Source organism: Thalia democratica, chromosome 9, assembly GCF_965202585.1.
Source record: "Thalia democratica chromosome 9, ktThaDemo2.hap1.1, whole genome shotgun sequence".
In the NCBI taxonomy this organism is placed as follows: domain Eukaryota; kingdom Metazoa; phylum Chordata; class Thaliacea; order Salpida; family Salpidae; genus Thalia; species Thalia democratica.
The window spans coordinates 24,652,061-24,669,504 of NC_139173.1; positions in this window are offsets into that span (position 1 = coordinate 24,652,061).

Consider the following 17,444-nt stretch of genomic DNA (forward strand, 5'->3'; position numbering starts at 1 on the left):
GTTTTTGGCTTTTCCTTAAAAAATGAATGACAAAACCAACCATACATCTTTACATGGATTTTATATAGAATTTTAAAAAGCTCATAGCATTATCAAGTAAAGACTCATTTTAGAAGGTTTATACTAAATATCAAATTAATAGAAAACTTAAACATTCTTTTATGTCAAATACTAACAGTAAAAAAAAGATATTACCTACAGTGAACCGGAAGCGTAAACATCCTAGAGTATCACGCCCTATGCAGGCATAGCATGTACAAAAAGGTTTGGTTGTCAATATATGCTTAGATAATCAGCCAGAAAAAAAACTAAACCTTAGGATGTTGGGTTAACAGCTTAACTTTCAATAGATGTTTATGGAGGAATTTGTAACAAGAAAATTTGTAAAATCCATTTATTTAGCTAAAACAAGCAAATCTATCAAAACATACTTTGCAATTTTAATAACAGTTTACGAACTTTCATCAATGAAAGTAGAATTATGAACCCTTTAAGAGAAATAATGTATCATAAATTCATTGTTTTCTTTAATAAACAAGCACGTTAATTTTTTTTTTTATCAAGTGTAACTAAGTTTACAATATTATGTTATTTAGAAAAAGAAGCACTATTGTGGTAATTAAAAAGTTTTAGTTACTGAGCTTTTAAATTTAGTTCAATCTGCTAACTAGTTTATAAATAATAAAAAACAAATATAGTTCAATATTAGCACCGAGTTTTTAAAATATTTGTTAGCTCAAAAATTTCATTAAGTTTACGCATAGAAAAACATATGCAACTGTAAATATCTAAAACTTAATTTGAGGTAGAATTGTGCCACTTAAGACGAATTTGTCTTTTGTTACGTCAAACGTTACGTCAGACCACTCGTCTTTTTCTACGTCATAGTATAAAGCTGTGGGTGAATTATGACCAATTGTAATAAGTTTATTTCCAATAGCAAATGTTTCAGCTACAAAACGTAAATTAAACGTCAATGTACTCGGAAATTGTTTTAATAAAACAAATTTTTTACAAGTAGAATCAAAAACTTCACATGAATCACTTCCATTTTCTCTACAACTTCCAATAGCAAACAACTTACTTCTTATAGAAACTGAACTATGATTACATCTCCCAACCATCATATTTGGCATTGATGACCATGTATTAGCAAAAGGGTCATAAGCCTCAACAGTGTTTATAGTATTAACAAAATCACTGACATTTACACCACAAGAAACAACAATTCTTCCTTCATATACTGTACTAGCTGAACAAAATCTAGCATTATTCGTTCTTGCAACTTCATTCCATTTGTTATCTCTTGTATTAATTTTCATACATGAATAAAATGTATACCCAACTTGACTACAACCTCCTATTATATAAATATGATCCATAAAAGCACATGCACAAAAACCTATCCGATCATCAAACATTTCACAAACACTTTCCCATCTCTTAGTCACAAAAGAATATTTCTCAACAGATTTTACTAACAGATTGTTTTCATCTAAACCTCCAAATACGTAAACTGCCCCTTTACAATAAACTGATTTGTTATTTAATGCTTGTCTTTTTTGCATTTGAGCAATATCGTTTACTTCGTCTAAGTTTTTAGCATTAATTAGTTTCGGACAACCCGTAAATCGAAAACTTGGTTGTATTATGAAACCACCACTTATTAATATATTAAACATGTTTTGACTACAAAACCTACTTGACATATTTCGAACAGAGGTTTTATTGCTTTTCAAAACATTTGTCAGTATTTCAACACAATCACCAATTTTACTGAAGGACATATCACTATCTAAAATACTGTTTAAAGCATCAACTGATAACAAGTTGAGACGAACTTTTGACAAAAGCTTACATGCAAACTTGCTTCTTTCTTCAAAATCATAATTGATCCAACTATCTATTGCTTTTATAACTTCCATTTCAGAATCGATGTTAAGTTCTGAACTAGAAACAACCTTAGCAAATTGGGCAAAATCTAATGTTTTAAAGTTGTATTTTTCACAAACTACTGGAAAACAACGTTCAATATAGCACAACGAAAGTTTATAAAGCTCTGTAAAGTTAAAAATACTAGCAATTTGGTAAAACGTAGCCACATTTCTATTTCTAACTTTCTTTTCGATTTGCTTGTAGTCTTTATTTTCTACATCATCTAATAACAACATTTTCTTTGCTTTTAACATCTTGATAAACTCTTTTTTTCGCAAGTTTCCTAAATTAAAAATAATACACAGTTAATACTAATTTTATACTGAAATTTTATATCTTGTAATTTATATACGTGAAAAGTTCGAATTAAACCGTCAATAGTCAACAATTATTTTTGTTTACTAATTTGGAATTTAAAAAATAAGAATGAATTTCAATATTTTGTTTAAAAAACTAAATTTATAGGGTACTGGTCAAAATTGCACAAAGAAAAATTGCGCAGGGGGACTAAATGACACGAGAAAAAAATGCACGAGTGCACAAAATTGCACGAAGATATTTTTGCACGAAGGTATATAAATGCACGAGCGAACAAAATTGCACGAAGACAATACTTGCACCAAGGGTCGATTTTGCACGAATTACAGTTTGGCACGAGAGTAAATAAAAATACAAAAATAAAATAAAAGTAAGAAAAACAAAAAAAAAGAGATAAATTAATAAAAAAACAAAAGAAAAAAAAAAACTGACTGAGTGTAAGGATTAGGGGTACCAGTGATAGTAAAAATAAAAATTAAAAATAACTAGTGGAAGTTATTATAAAAGAAACACAATAATAATAATAATAATAATAATAATAATAATAATAATAATAATAATAATAATAATAATAATAATAATAATAATAATAATAATAATAATAATAATAATAATAATAATAATAATAATAATAATAATAATAATAATAATAATAATAATAATAATAATAATAATAATAATAATAATAATAATAATAATAATAATAATAATAATAATAATAATAATAATAATAATAATAATAATAATAATAATAATAATAATAATAATAATAATAATAATAATAATAATAATAATAATAATAATAATAATAATAATAATAATAATAATAACAATAATAATAATAATAATAATATAAATAATAATAATAATAATAATAATAATAATAATAATAATAATAATAATAATAATAATAATAATAATAATAATAATAATAATAACAATAACAATAACAATAACAATAACAATAACAATAACAATAATAATAATAATAATAATAATAATAATAATAATAATAATAATAATAATAATAATAATAATAATAATAATAATAATAATAATAATAATAATAATAATAATAATAATAATAATAATAATAATAATAATAATAATAATAATAATAATAATAATAATAATAATAATAATAATAATAATAATAATAATAATAATAATAATAATAATAATAATAATAATAATAATAATAATAATAAAAATAATAATAATAATAATAATAATAATAATAATAATAATAATAATAATAATAATAATAATAATAATAATAATAATAATAATAATAATAATAGTAATAGTAAAAGTAATAGTTATAGTAATACTAATAATAATAATAATAATAATAATAATAATAATAATAATAATAATAATAATAATAATAATAATAATAATAATAATAATAATAATAATAATAATACTAATAATAATAATAATAATAATAATAATAATAATAATAATAATAATAATAATAATAATAATAATAATTATAATAATACTAATAATAATAATAATAATAATAATAATAATTATAATAATAATAATAATAATAATAATAATAATAATAATAATAATAATAATAATAATAATAATAATAATAATAATAATAATAATAATAATAATAATTTTTTTTTAATGAATAAAAGAACACTCAAATTTTTTCATTCCAATATATTTCGTCAAGTTCTCTTCAGGGAAACTACAATTGAAACAATAAAATAAAACACAACACGTATATATACAAAATAATATTTTTTACAAACTAATTAACTGATCAATTAAGTAAACATAAATGTAATCAACGAAAATGTAATCAACAAAGCTTTAAAAATCAACACAAAGTGGTCTTAACTAAATAAGGCTAGGGTGTAATCAAACCTAGAAACACAGTTAATTTGAAAAAGTTAATTGAATCTAAGTTTGGTTCAATTGCAAAACAAAACGTAATCAATCTTTCTAATTACAAACTAGATGAAAAGGAGTTGTACGCTTTAAGTTTTAGATTCAATTTTGCGCTTCCACGGAAAATTGAAAAGGATATCACTTATTTAGGGTTTGAAAACTTCATAAAACAAACAATACAACATAAACCAATCAGTAAAGAAGCTGAATCTTGTTTTAAAGCTAATATTGTCGCTGAAGCACACAATTTTTGTGAAATGAAAACTAACCATAATAGTAAAATTGATGGAAAACAAATTAAAGAAGCCTTACAAAATATCAAATCAAAACAGGAAATTATGATAACTAAAGCCAATAAAGGTTCAAACGCGTAGTTATTTTGAACAAAAGTGAATATGTAGCAAAAATGTCGACAATAATAAACGACAATTCTAAGTTCAAATGCTTAGGTCCAGTTAAGGAATTTGATAAAACATTAAAAATTGAAAAGAAAATTTGTCTTGTCCTAAAAGATTTAATAAACAAAAAGGAAATATCTCCTGTGATTTTTGATTCAATAAAACCTATTGGTTCAGTTAGACCAAGGTTATATGGACTTCCCAAAACACATAAATCTGATGTTCCTCTAAGACCAATATTATCAATGATCAAGTCCCCTCAACACAAAATAGCAAAATTCTTGAACTTTCTATTAGAACCTGTTCTACAGTATTTTTCCCGTTACACTGTGAAGGACTCTTTTACCTTTGTAGAGGAGATTCGAAAGCTAAATGTTGAAAATAATAATAATAATAATAAAAAATAATAATAATAATAATAATAATAATAATAATAATAATAATAATAATAATAATAATAATAATAATAATAATAATAATAATAATAAAAATAATAATAAAAATAATAATAATAATAATAATAATAATAATAATAATAATAATAATAATAATAATAATAATAATAATAATAATAATAATAATAATAATAATAATAATAAAGCTACCGACCGAGGGTAGGGGCTAGGGTTAACAGTGATAAAAGAAAACATAAATATTTTCCATTCACCGACCGAGGGAAAGGGTTAGGATCAACAGTGATAGTAAAAAAAAACTAAAATCAAACAAATCGTGTAAAAATATCACTGTGACAAATTGTCTGCTCGTACTAAAAAGTCTTCGTGCAAAAGTATCTTCGTGCAATTATTTTCCTCGTGCATTTTTGTACGCTCGTGCAAATTTGACAGCTACCCAAATTTATAGTTCACATAATTAAAGTTAGTTAATGTAAACCGATTAATGTTTACAAAAGATTCATTTTTAAAATGTTTTCTGTTTAAAAGGAGTCGAACAGATCTTAAATTTTATACCTTAATAAAATTAATTTAAAATTAATAAACCTTATAAGTAGGTTAAAAACTAAATTTATTTTATCAAAAAACTATACATAACTATATCTCATTATATAATTTTGAGTTGTAAGTTTATATTTATTTTAATACTTGTTTATTTATCATATTTATTTTATACTTATTTATGTCAAACTAAAAATAATGTTTTTTATAGTTATTATTAACCAAACATTTTATTTAAAGTATAAACAATGAAGAATAACTTTTTGTCAATTTAGTTTAATAATTTATTAACAATGTAAAATCTGAAAAGAAAACAAGTATAAATATAAACAGTAAAAATGAGTTAAAGTCTAATTATTCTACATCCCCTCCAGCTCATTTAAGATAATAAAAAGTTTAAGGCAATGACATAGCTCGTCAAGAGGGGATTTAAACAAGTAACAAAAATAGTTTACTAAATGAAACTAAATTTTATGCATTAATAAAGCTCAATTGACTTAAATAAAAAAAAATCTTTAAACAAGGGATTTATTTGAATAAAAACAAAACATGTATTAAAAACATATTTTTGTAATGACGATATAAGAAAAATGGAGTCCCAGCTGAGTAGAACTAAATTGATTTTAAACAACGTAATGGATATTCTTAGCAACATTGACAGTAAAGATTTGGTTTTGATTTTGAATAATGTAGAAAGAAAAGTTTCTGATGTTAATGCTTCTCAAAGGAAAAAATATAGTAATATAGTGGAACTCTTAAAAAAGAAAAAGTTTGGAATGATAAATACAGAAAAGATAAATAACATAATTAATTTGTCGGAACATATTTTAACAGATAAGGAAAAACTGTATTAAATTTGGGTTTAAAATTCTGCATACTTAGCAAAAAACTGAAATTTGAAGATATTTGCAGTGAATTTGAAGTTCTGGCCGGCCAACTTAATCATCACAAACCACTGAATGAGTTAACAAAAAAGACGTTAAATGCAAAATTAATGGCAATAGCGCTAAACTACAAAGATAAGAACAAAACTTCAACTCAATTGGACAACTTTTACAACGAATTCAGTAAAACTGCAAAACAGTTAGTCAATAATCTGTATGGGTTGCCAAAAACACACAAAGCAAAAGTACCTCTGAGACCAGTCCTTTCAATGATTAATTCACCGCAACATAAGATTGCTAAATGGTGTGTGGAAATGTTGAAACCATTAGAATCAGTATACTCGATCTATTGTATTAAAGACTCATTCAGTTTTGCTGATGATATTAGACAGTTAAAAATCAGTCAGGAAAACATTAGTATGTGTTCCTTCGATATCAAGTCTCTTTTTACCAGCTTACCGATTAAGGAGTGCATTAATTTAGTTGTGAATGAACTATTTAAATACAGATTAGCTACAAAATACCTAAAACCAGAAGTCTTCAAAGAATTATTAATATTAGCATGTTGTGGAGTAGAATTTAGCTTTAATAATCATATGTATAAGCAAATTGACGGTATATCAATGGGGTCACCACTTGGTCCTATTCTCTCAAACATTTTTGTTGGTTTCCATGAACAACAACTCATAAAAGATATCTCTCCCATTTATTACAAACGTTATGTAGATGACACGTTTGCCATCTTTACAGACAATAAAGACAGAGATGAATTTCTATTAAAACTGAATAGCATGCATGCAAACCTCGCATTTACTATGGAAACAGCAACTGAAAACAATTTAGCATTCTTAGATGGTATGGTCAATAGGGAGAATCAAATGTTCTATACGAACATTTTTAGAAAAAGTACCTTCAGTGGGGACTATGTCCCTTATAACTCATACAGTCCAATGAGACAAAAACTAAATCTAATCAGTTGCCTTACATATAGAGCAATGAAAATTTGTTCTGAAAAATATTTAGAAACAGAATTATCAAATGTGGAAAGAATCTTTGCGACTTTAGGTTACCCTCTAGACATAATAAAGAACACAATACAAAAAACAAAGACAAGGTTTGAGTCAATAAAATTTGGTCCAAAAAAGTGTCCGGTATACCTTAAGTTGCCATACAATCAGAATACAGTTTTGCATAATAATTTGAAGAAAATAGTAGAAAATGGCTATAGATCTGTTAATTTACGAATAGTATACTCAACCAATAAACTGTTTCAGATTAAAAACAAAGATAAATTACCCACCCTAAACACCAGCAATGTAATTTATAAATTTGTATGTTTATGTAAAAAAACATACGTGGGTAGAACGAGTAACAATTTGATTGCAAGAATTAACCAACACATACCAAAAAACCTTTTAAACAAGATAAAGTCATGTAACGAGGAAAAGAAACTTGATAATTTGGAAAAACTAAATAGTAGTTCAGCGATTGGCCAACACCTGATTACTAATCCTAAGTGTGTCGAAAACTATAAAGTGGATAACTTCAAAATAATATCAGTTATTCGTAATGAATTTCACCTAAAAACTTTAGAAGCTATATACATTTTAAGCTTAAAGCCAGATCTCTGTAAACAAAAGAAATTTGTTTATTCGACCATTTTGTTTAATTCGTTGAACTTAAATTAGTTGATTAGTAAAATTGTGTTACATTTATATTATTTCTGATTAAACGATTGCCTTAATATGTTAATTATTACTATTATGATAAATTTAATTTGTTTTCTTAAATACTTAGTTTTATTAGTTTTTATCAGTAAATCATTATTTCAGCTTGTTTTGACACGAAAAAATACTGAAGAGCGTGTCCGAAAAGTACTTCTATTTTGTATTTTGTTTGCAATAAACTTTAATGTAAAAACAAAACTGCAATAAAACGGACTAAAAAAATCTAAAACAATTCAAATTCATGCAATTCCACGCTGAATCCTTCCTGGCTCAGCAATCATTACTAACAGCAGCAATTGAACACTCAGCACCAACTTTTGTATAAACAGGAACAAACAGACTTCACTTACGGTGATTTCTACTTTGGAGTACTCCACTCTCAAGCTTCCCTTACGCATTGAAGTCTTTCAACCTACGCAAAGCAAGTGGCACTTTTTTTTGGGAACTATAGGAGCAGGAACGTACTCTTCCTCAACCTCTTCATGATCCGCTTCAACCTTGGTTTTACCAGTATTGGCACCGTTGGAATCTTTTGTAATCTTTACAGAAGAATCAGGACGTTGATGACCGACATTGCACTCATGTGAGCTTAGTAGATTACCGCTGCAACCATAGGAAGTTTTTGCTTCAATGCTTGTTGAGGCTGGGTTGTACATCCTTAAAAACTTTCTGTTCCTCCGAGTAAGTCTCCGTAAAGCATCAACTCTGACTACATACTGATCATGTGGAAGCACCTCCATTACCATTCTGCTTCTGTCCCATTTACGTGGATGAGTGCCACTCTGGTTCTGTAGTAGACACCTGCTGCCAATATAGAATGGTCGCAAATCCCTGACTCTTTGGTTAAGTACTTCGGAATTCTTAACAAATCTTGTACGGAGCGCCTCTTCTTTAAGCTTCCATGCTTTTCTCCACATGGGTCGCACATTAGAATTGAAGAATTTGTCAAGCTTGTTCAAAAATGTAACTATCTGGGAGCTGACGTCCATATATGATCTCGGCTGGAGACACTTGACAATCGCTATCATGTGTATTTCTCAGATGGAGCATCGCACTTAAAAACTTGTCATTGTCCAGACTTCCTGAAGCGTCAACATTTGATTCTAGCAACCTTTTTGCCTGTTTGACGGCTAATTCTGCTCTACCGTTTGATCTTGGATAGTAAGCTGAAGATATTCGATGCGTAATGTCCTAGGTTTTCAGGAATTCCTTTGTTGCACTGGACATAAATTCCGGTCCACCATCACTTGATATTTCCTCGGGTACTCCAAACCTGGAAAAAAAATCTCGGATGCACTTAATCAACCCATGCAAACCTACCTGAGAGGTTCCGCTGGGTGTGGAAAATATTTCTGACCAACCCGACAACCTGTCACCAACTACCAAAAAATTGTTTCCAGCAAACTGGAAGAAATCTGCAAATATTTTTTCAAAAGGGTTTGTAGGAGGATCAGATGCTTCTTATGGCAATGATGGTTGAGAAGGTGAATTGCGGTTGCAGCTTTGACAATTGGCCCGGATTGATTATGCATTGATGTGACTCCTTGGTGCGCCGAATGTAACTTGTTGAGGACCCGATATCGTAAACTGACGGGGATTACTACTCTGTCCTTGTAAAGTATAACTCGATTACTTAAGTACAATGCATCATCGTATCTAAAACACGCTGACAAAGTTTCATCATGTTTCAAGCTTCGACCTTCTTCAATACACCTGGAAACTCTTGAATGTACTTTGTCATTTAGTGTCTCTTCTACAATTTCCTCCCAAGTGATTGCCATTGAATGGCATACTTCATTACTCAATGAAGCAATTAGAAGTGATTCGTCAGTCAAATAACTATCATGTGAATTCACTTCATTAATCAAGCTTGGATAACGTGATGCAGCATCTGCCGCTAGATTAGTTTTACCTGGCATGTAATGCACTTGAAAAAGCTATGGCAATGTACGTTGTTTGAGCCTAAAAATGCACGTGTTGTGAATTTCGTTTAAGGTGCGATCACTAAAAATATTTACCAGTGGTTTATGATCCGTAACAACCACAAGATCTTTGCAGCCCTTGGTGAAATACTTTGTCTGTTTTAATGACCAAGCAATAGCAAGCGACTCCCCTTCTATGGCAGCATAACTCTGTTCTGCCCCATTCAGAAACCTTGAACCTGCAAGCGTCACTTTCCAGCCGGTGGTGCAGCAATCTGGTAACCGGCTATTGCATTTGCAGAGTTTCTGCATAAGGAAGTAGCCCAATGCTTGCTTTGACCAGTCTGGTCTAAGACAAGTCAGTTTCCGATAATCAAAAATTTGAACACCGCTTTTTATTGCGTCAATGATTATCTCTTTTGATTCATTAAATGATTGGTTTAATTTTTCTGTCCACAAAAACTTACATTTTGAACTGAGAAAATCTCTAAACGGTGCCATGACTTTACGAAGTTTGGCATAATTTGGGATTTGATTTATCAGACTAAACCAGCTACGTATATCTGTGACAGACTTTAGGGTTGAGAAATTTCGAATGGAATCCAGATATTTGGGTAAAGGTTCTATACGTTCATCAGAAATTCTAAATCCAGCAAAGTCAACTGACTTTTGACAGAACTGGAACTTCTTGGGATTTAGAATGATGCCTGCATTGCCAACTTTTGACAGAAAATCTATTGTTCGCCACCAGTGGCACTCTAATTCTGAATCAAAAATATGGTGTCATCAACACATCTCTCCTTTCTTTCAAAATCAGATAAAATAGTTGCAAATCGTCGATTGTAACCATCACCAGATGATACAAAGCCTTGAGGTGCTCTAGTATATCAGAACCTGCCAAATGGAGTGATAAATGTAGTGAGGTGTTTATCACTTTCTCTCAATGGAACTCCATGATACCCGTTCCATGCATCTGTTACAGTTTTGAACGTTCCCTTTGGAATTCTGTGCGCTAGTTTAAACGGAGTATCTGTAGCGCTTGTCTCCCTCTTGCAATACTTATTAAGTGGTGTGAGATCTACTCTCCTCCTAGGTGACCCATCCTGTTTCCTGGTGACCACCATGCAGTGACACCAGCTTACAGGTTCACCAAATGGGACACGTGCCAAGACACCTAACCTCACATCTCGAATGAGATCTGCTTCAACCTGTTTATGCAAATGAATTGTCACGTGAGCTGGTGTATGACAAGCACGCGGTTTAGCATCATTCTTCAAATGTATCTCATATGGAGGCCCACTCATTTGCTGGAGTAATTTATGTGGACATACATTAAACGTTGAAGCTGCGTACCTTTGTAAAAGCCAATAACTCATTTTGCTCACGTTTGTATTTGTTGCCTAAAATGGAAGTTTGTTTGGTCGGTCTGGCACTTAACTCCTTTACTGAACCAATCTTAAATGCCTCCCACCTTCGAATGAAAGCAAGCCATGTCTCTTGGCTGATCCCCCGGTCAACCCTTGATCGAATCAATTGAGGTGCATTTGGCATTACTCCATTATTGGATAACCCATAATTTTGCTGATGCTCCACTTTATGGAGGTTGAGAAGGCTACTCACTACATCACCGGATAGATCTGGCGTTTGGAACTCGCATCAACCGATTGAGTGCTTTACTACAACCATTTTACTTTTCTCAAATTGTTAATAAGATTTTACATGAAGAATAACTCCTCAATTTAGTTTTATAATTTATTAACAATGTAAAATCTAAAACGAAAACAAGTATAAATATAAACACTAAAAATGAGCTATAGTCTAATTATTCTACAAACAATGATAGTTAAAAAAAACATAAATCTAGTTAAAGTATACAGTTTTATTGTTTTATATTTCTTCATATATAGATTGTCTTTTTTTGGATGCTTTTAGGTTTAACTTTTTTATTTATTTTAGTAATCAAACAATTTTTCTAAAGGGATTAGAGTCAAATATACCTGAAGGGACACTTTTGCAATATTGGTTAAATTTGCAAAAATAAATTTTTGCACGAATGGGTCACTTAAGAACTAAGATATTTTTGCACGAGTTGAAATATTAATTATTTAAATATGTGTTTTACTTTACTTTTATTTACTTAATGTATCCATACTATCACTGTCACCCCTAACCATTACTTCGGTCGAATATATGTTAGTACCTTTTTTTGTAAGTACTATATTCATTTTTTTTCTTATTTTAATTTGATAAGTGTTTTTAGTTAAATTAATATTTATATAACTATTACCGCTAACCCTTACCCTCGGTCGGTAACGTTTTTTTAAATTTATTTATATTCTTGCTTTTTTATTATTATATTTTATATGTTATTTTAACTTTTTTTCTATAATTTTACTAACGCTGTTACCCCTAACCTTTATCCTCGATAGGAAACTTTTTTTTGTGTGTTTATTAAATTTAAAACTTTAGTGTTTGTTAATATTCTTCATGCATGAATAAGTTTTTAAAGAACAGTATAAACAATTTACATTGTTGTATACAGCTAAATATTTTTTTTTGCTTAAAAAGGTCGCAATCTCTTGCCACCGAAACCGGTCGCGAAGAAAATATCTAATTTGCAAAAATCTATTTATAAAATATTTAATTATTTTTCAATTTTGTTAAATAACTTATTTTTAGTTTTATATATATTTTATAATTTCATTCAAAAATGACCCTTTGTGCAAAAGTCTCTCTGTGAAAACGTGACTCCTCGTGCAATAGTGACCCTTCGCGCAAAAGTGTCTTCGTACAAATATGTTTTCGTGCAAAAGTGTCTCTTCGTGCATATTTGACCCTTCGTGCAAGAATGTCTTCGTTTATATTTTGCCCGTTTCTTATCTATAGAATGTTTAATGAAATCCAGTACCTTAAACTTAATTCAGTTAAGGTGCTTTATAACTTCAAAAAAAGTAAAATATTATATTTGAAAGCAGCTAAGAATGTCTTAGCTATTAAAATACAATATATCTAACCTGATAAGGCAGCATCTTTATATGTTTGCAAATCTTTATCATCATTAACAATCTTTTGTTTACTGAAGTTAACAAAATTGTAACTTGTATGATAATTTCTTATAAAGATATTCTCCCTCAAAGTATTGTTGCTCATGTTTGTTAAACAAAATACTATAAAAACTACTCAAGTAAGTAAATGAAAAACATTTGTAGTGTAAATGTTAAATTGAATGTAAATTAGTTAAAACTTTGGTTGCTGAAAATGAAAAAGCACAAGTTTTAAAAGGATTAAAGTTTTGTTGCATATTATTTATAGTCCATGAAATGTTACATATCGGATAAGAAAAATTATAGTTAAAAAAACGACTCGTAATTTTATTTTCTCTGATTGATCAACTTTTTAAAATTAGAATAATCTTACTTTGATAAACTTTTATATAAGTTGTATTTATTTTTCTTATTTTTTTTTTAAAGTAGTTATTTTTGTATAAACTGAATTAGAACTATTGTGAACTTAAAACATTTGTGTGTAATTCATATTGAAAGTTCAAAAAAAAAAGCATAGGTTAAATACTACATTTTTAAGTCTAACCTTTGTAACTGACAAAAAACCTGATATATCGGTTTTTTTAACAAAAAACAATTATGTTTGCAAACAATTATTACTATCTATACATAATTTGCTTATTATATTCTTTTGTTAAGAAACTAAGAAAACTTTTAACATTATTTAAAATAGTTAAAAATCACATGGCAGGGCTGCAGTATTTTGTCATGATCATAATTTTTGTAATTCTAGCAGTAGTAAATGATGTATTTTTTAAATGGGTAGCTGTCAAAATTGCACCAGCGTACAAAATTGCACGAGGGGCTAAAACTGCACGAGAGCACAAAATTGCACGAAGAAAATTTTGCACGAGTTAAATTACTTATTTTTTTTTTTTTAAATAATTTAAAACATTTTTTTTAATTAATATTTTTTACTATTACTCTTAACCCTATACCTTACCCTTTGTCAGTAACTTTTTTGTTTTTTAATCGATTTTTCGTTCTGTTTTTGTTTACTCTCGTGTAAAAATGTAACACGGGCAAAATTGACCTTTGGTGCATAATCGTCGTCGTGCAATTAAGACCCGTTCCCTTTTAAAATAGTTATACAGGTGATTACTTTGTTTAAACAATAAAACAATTTTACAGATCTTCCAAATTTCTTCCAGGTTATTAAAAGTACACATTTCTTGATCTATAAGTTTAAAGCCAAGTTTAAGGTAAGAAACTGTGTTAAATAAAGAAAAAATTGAAAAGACACTGTAAAGCTACAGTAAATATTTTTTTTAATAAAAGTTAATTTTGATGATGACAAAAATCTATTATTTATATAATAGATATTTTAAATTAAATCCAAATTTGATATTATCATGTGAAAATTGTTAGAATTCTAGGTTTTTCAAGGTTAAAAAAAGTCTCAATTTCCAGGTTTTTCTAGGTTTCCAGGTAAATTGGCAACTTTGATATAAGGGAAAAGGTCTAAACTGCACGAAGACAAAATTGCACGAAACCAAATTTGCAGGAGAGCACAAAAATGCACAAGGGAACAAAATTGCAAGAAGACGATTTTGCACCAAGGGTGAATTTTTCACGATTAACATTTTTGCACGAAAGTAAGAAATACAGAAAAATAAAAATAACTAAATAAAAATACTAATAAAAAAAAAGAAATAAAATAAACTGACCGAGGCTAAGGGTTAATGGTACCAGTGATAATTAAAATAAAACGAAAAATAACTAACAAAAACTATAATAAAAAAAAATTTATAGTAAAAAACATTATTAAAAAAAAAATGCTACCGACCAGGAGTAAGGGTTAGGGGCAAACATGGTAACAAGCGTCGCAAATTGAGTATATCACTCTCTAAAAATCAAAGACAGTAGGATTTTTTGATCTTAAATGTAAACAAACATTTACAAAATACTTGTAATAACTACTATTTTTTTTAAAGGTTGAGTTTCTCAGTTTGAAGATATCAATAATGGTTTAAACAAAGTTATTTTTAGTTACATTATTTAAATAGCTGATTTGTATTACAACCACAAATTTGTACTATGTGGTTAATTTTTTTGAAAAATACAGCCTATAATTTACAACTCTCATTTTTAGAAAAAGCATGCACAAAACAAAACTTATTTTTAATTACTATAAATAACATGTTTAAGTATTTCTCTAATAATGTTTTTTCAAATTTTTTTTAATTTGTAAAGATATTAAAATATTTAAGTACCTTGTGCCTTAAAGAACTTATGTATTCAGCTTTAAAAAAAACTAAACAAAAAAAATTATATTTAATAATTAATAATGTTAAATAAATATATGATTAAAAAAGAGTATTTTTTTATATTTTAAAAACTGTTTTAATGTTTTTTTAAGCCTTTCAAAAATAATATAAGAAAAACGTAATTTTTTGTTATCAAAAAAAAATTTTAAGTTCTTTTTATATTAATAATAATTATAAAATAAATTATAACTATAATTTCTTAAATTTTGCATTAATAGTGTTAAAATAATTAAATACAGTGTAAATTAAGACTTATGTAGTTTTAAACATTATAGTAAATACAATATAATAAAAGTTATAAAGGTTAAGTTAATTAACTTAATCCAATATAAAATAAGAAAATAAATAAGCTTTATTTTGTTACTTTAGCTTTCTAGCTACTATAGCGATAAAACAGCTGTAATTTGTGGTTTTCAAATTTTACCATGCCTGGTTAGGGCTAACAGTCATAGTAAATAATATTAAAAATATATACAAATAAATAAAAAATAAATAAAAAAATTACCGGCCGAGGGTAAGGGTTAGGGGTAAAAGTGATAGTAAATAAAAAAAAAACATACTAAATATAAATAAAACAAACAATTAAATTAATAAAATAATTTTAAAATAATTTAAAAAAAAATTACTGTTAACCGTGCAGGATTTTCTTCGTGCAATAGTGACCCTTCGTGCAAAAGTATCTTCGTGCAACTTCTTCTTTATGCAATTTTATCCCCTCTTGCAAAAGTATTTTCGTGCAATTTAGTAAACTTGTGCAATTTTGTCCCCTCGTGCAATTTTGTATACTCGCGCAATTTAAACAGTTACCCTTGGTATAAAGAATATATGTTTGTTTATTTTTTACTTTTACAAATGAATTGTTTATGAATTGAAATTTAAGCTGACTTATGAGAAAGTATAATAAAAAAGTAAAGATGCTAAGAGAAGAGCCACAAACTTTAAATTATTCAAGTGTATATTTGAAAAAACATGAATTTAAATAATATTTTCTTAAGAAGAAACTTATTTCAAACTTGAAAGATTAGATCTGTCTAGAAGTTCAAAATTCGTATGAAACAGCAAAAGCTTTACAAAAAGCTGTCTGTTTCTAGCATCTTATTAAAATCAAAGTTATACTGAAAAAGATACTAAGTACAAATTTTTCAATTGATTGTAAGTATAAAACTTAGTTTAAGGTAAAAAACTTTCTTAATAGTATAAAAACATTAAAAAAAAAATACTGTCAAGCTACTTTAAATGTGATTTAAAAAAAATATATTGATGAAGCTAAGTTTATTTATCTTTATAGTCGATTTTATGTTTCAATTCGAAAGTTTGTTATATAACATTTGAAAATTGTTTTAAATTTCAGGTTTTCCAGGTGTTTTTTTCAAAATTTCTCAAATTTCAGGTTTTTCTAGGATTTTTGGCAACACTGTATAAAGCTCTTTAAAAACAAACAACAATATAAAAACCAATGAAAAATATGTAAAAATCAGCTTTTTAAAAAAATAAAAACTCTAGCTATAAACAATGCTATTAAGACATTATTTAATTTGAAAGGTTAACTTTTACTAATTTAATTTGAACTTTGTATTTAAAACTACCTAAAAAAGTATCAAAAGTGATATTATTTTCAACTTAATTAGGGATGATCGATTTATGGCCTACAACAAAAAATTTCTGACCCATGGCTAAGTTTTTACATTAAAGTTAACTTTGACAAATATAATAAATTAAGCTTATTATAAATAAATTTCTTGTAAAAGGTAACTTCATTACTTAGGTTACTAAAGATTTTTTGAAATTTTTTTTTATTCTTTTTTTAAACTTGTTCCAGGTAATTTAAAAATAAAACAGTTTTTTTCAAAATCTTTAATCTTAATACAGTTAATTTTGTCTTTAATAGTATATAAACTTTGAAAAGATACTGTAAAGCTACTTTAAATATGTTCTTTGTTATAAACGAATTTAAAGTTATTTCTTTGCTGATATGATACAAATTAATGTATCTAAATAAATCTAATTCATTACATGTATATTATTGCTAAATGTTTATGGCAGTTTTTCTCAAGGTTTTTAAAACTTCCT